The sequence below is a fragment of the Aulostomus chinensis genome, chromosome 1, assembly GCF_037954235.1.
Source record: "Aulostomus chinensis isolate RoL2024-O1b breed Wild chromosome 1, RoL_Achi_v1.0, whole genome shotgun sequence".
NCBI classification, from domain to species: Eukaryota; Metazoa; Chordata; class Actinopteri; order Syngnathiformes; family Aulostomidae; genus Aulostomus; species Aulostomus chinensis.
In genome coordinates, this window is record NC_141320.1 from 15925458 (window position 1) to 15928497 (window position 3040).

The window sequence follows — 3040 nt, forward strand, 5'->3', positions numbered from 1 at the left end:
ATAAACTCAAAATTATGCTAACAGTAATGTAGTGATAGTTGCTAATGAACTCAGTGATGCTGACAGTAATGTAGTAAGTGTTTCGAACAACCTCAAAGTGATGCTGACAGTCATGTAGGATGAGTTGCTACGAACCTAAAAATAATGCGATAGTTATTTCGTAAGAATTGCTAATGATCCCAAAATGATGCTAATAGTAATGTAGTGATAGTTGCTAATAATCTCAAAGTGATGCTGGCGGTAATGTGGAAAGAGCTGAAACTAGAACAACAAACTGTCCTCTGATGGTTGGACAGGTTGGTTTGGTCCGTCCTCTCACTCATCATTAAAAGCCCTTATTACTCATCATTCATCCAATCTGACACTCACGTCTGCAGTGGGGAATCCCCAGCAACCCGCGGCACACATGGAGCAGTCTCGGCCAATCACGTGGGGCCTGCAGCGGCACCGACCACCAAATGGCTCGCAGGTGTCACTCTCAGCTCCAACCTCATGGCAGGCACAAGGCAGGGCGCCGTTGTTGAAGAGAGCCCAAGAGACACAGCTGAGCTGAGACAGAATGGAGACCAAGGACAGGAGGGACGACAGAGAAAAAGGAAACGTTAGCGAGACATTTTAGGAAAATTAGTTAAGTGGGGAAAAGGTTATTAGCCAAACTCGCTAAATGGAAGGACAACAAAAAACAAAGATCTTAAAAAGAAAATTTGCACAAAGTGAAACCCTGCAAGAGAAAGTAAATCAAGAACTAAATATTCTTGAGGCTCAGGTCTTTAGTTCCAATGCTTGTAAATGACATCTGAATGCATTCACAACCCAAATCTGAGCAGACAGAAGCGTCCCAGTCAGGCCCAGTTTAGTTCCTCTGGAACATTCAGGGATACAGAACATGGACCAACTCAGGCTGAGAGACACCGACTTGACATGAAAGCTGTTGAGGCCACAGTTGCTAATGAAGTGGTCAGATTTCTCCAGTGGTTCTTGGTTCAGGGAGCTGGAGCTGGAGCTGCTCTCAGGCACCACCAGGACGTGATCCTGGAGAGACAGAAGGAAGAAGTCCAGGCCTGACAGAGGAGAAGGAGGCACAGAGTAGAAACAGCAGATACGTGTCGGGAAAGGGAGAGGGTATCAGTCCAGCAGAGGAGCAGGAAACCTACCACCACAGGGCTCTGCCTGCAGGAACCTGCAGGTGAGGAGGACCTGGTGGTCCGGCACATCCACAATGATCTGGTTTTCAGACACCGGCACGTTTCGGCAGCCGTAAGCGTGGGGACAGAAGGAGGCGTTGGCGTGGCCTGAAAGACACAAACAACCATCTCCATTTGAATGTTTCTCAAACAGCCGGAGCAGGAAAGCTAAGATGAATCAAAGATCCTCCACCCTGCCAGATCCGACCCTGGTAATGTAGACCTGCACAGGGTGGGTGGGGTGGAGCGGCTGGTGGTGGTGGAGGATGAAGACGTATCTGCCCAAAGCCTGGACACGGTGGAGTCCACCGCAGCGTTCTGAGTAGAAGGATGAGAGCGATGTTCAATGGTACATGTTTTCTTTCCTGAACCGCCGATGTTTCCAATCACGAATCTCAGTCATGAGATTTGAACATCATGGAGGAGTTCAAAAGTGTCAAACTGGGCCGGTCTCCATTTTATGAGTCCGGAGACCGAGGATAAAACTACAAGTCCCTGGTTCAGATTTGACTCGTCTGAATCCAAACACAGCAGCGTTCTTCCACCAGGCCAGAGGAGTTGATCATGATAACAAGATATCTTCATGCTACTACAACACACAAACTCATCACCAGAAAAGACTTCATGGTGGAACAACAAATCTCCTCCCAATGGGAAAAACATTGAGTTGAACAATCAACTTCTCCATGATGACATGGAGAGCTTGGCAGCAGCAGCAGGCTTCCATTGAGGCTGATATGCCAGCTCCACTTAGCCTTCTTTGGAATGGTTTCACCTGGAGTGATGCTGTTATTGAGACCTTTTATCTGGAACAACACCACCTGCATGGAGACTGAGGACTTCAACAGATGCAGATGTTGACCCAGAATAAATCTAAATATTCCAGATGTGTTAAATCAATCCAGCAGCAGTGGTGGGAGCGTCGTAAACTCACTCACTCAGCAGCCGTCAGCCTCCGTACCTGCACGGAGTCCAGCCTGATGTGGTCTCTGTTGTCTGCTCCCAGAGGTGGTCTGTCACCTCTGAACCAGGGGGTTCATCTCTCTGGTGGGAGGGCAGTGGAGGAGCTGCAGCGGGGGAGGCCAGGATGGGCTCCTGTAGGAGGAGCTCTGGCCCTCCTTCAGCACCAGCCAGTGGGAGGGAGTTTGGAAACATGAGGGGACACAGGAGGAGCTACAGGAGGAGGGAAGGTGGATCAGAACCGTTCTAACAAGAGCGCTGAGGGGACACAGGAGGAGCTACAGGGGGAGGGAAGGTGGATCAGAACCGTTCTAACAAGAGCGCTGAGGGGACACAGGTGGAGCTACAGGGGGAGGGAAGGTGGATCAGAACCCTTCTAACAAGAGCGCTGAGGGGACACAGGAGGAGCTACAGGGGGAGGGAAGGTGGATCAGAACCGTTCTAACAAGAGCGCTGAGAGGACACAGGAGGAGCTACAGAGGGAGGAAGGTGGATCAGAACCGTTCTAACAAGAGCGCTGAGGGGACACAGGTGGAGCTACAGGGGGAGGGAAGGTGGATCAGAACCATTCTCACAAGAGCGCTGAGGGGACACAGGAGGAGCTACAGAGGGAGGGAAGGTGGATCAGAACCCTTCTAACAAGAGCGCTGAGGGGACACAGGTGGAGCTACAGGGGGAGGGAAGGTGGATCAGAACCGTTCTAACAAGAGCGCTGAGGGGACAAAGGAGGAGCTACAGGGGGAGGGAAGGTGGATCAGAACCGTTCTAACAAGAGCGCTGAGGGGACAAAGGAGGAGCTACAGGGGGAGGGAAGGTGGATCAGAACCGTTCTAACAAGAGCGCTGAGGGGACACAGGAGGAGCTACAGGGGGAGGGAAGGTGGATCAGAACCGTTC

The 3040-nt window shown here is 51.0% G+C and overlaps 1 long non-coding RNA gene across 1 annotated transcript; it reads right to left on the reverse strand.

The window, feature by feature from the left end:
• Positions 1 to 936: 936 nt before the first annotated feature.
• LOC147270533 (uncharacterized) lies at positions 937 to 2234 on the reverse strand. The gene is made up of 3 exons (XR_015111862.1): positions 2146 to 2234; positions 1155 to 1292; positions 937 to 1032 (listed from the first exon to the last, which is right to left on the reverse strand). It is a non-coding gene; the product is annotated as an uncharacterized LOC147270533 (long non-coding RNA).
• Positions 2235 to 3040: the final 806 nt, after the last annotated feature.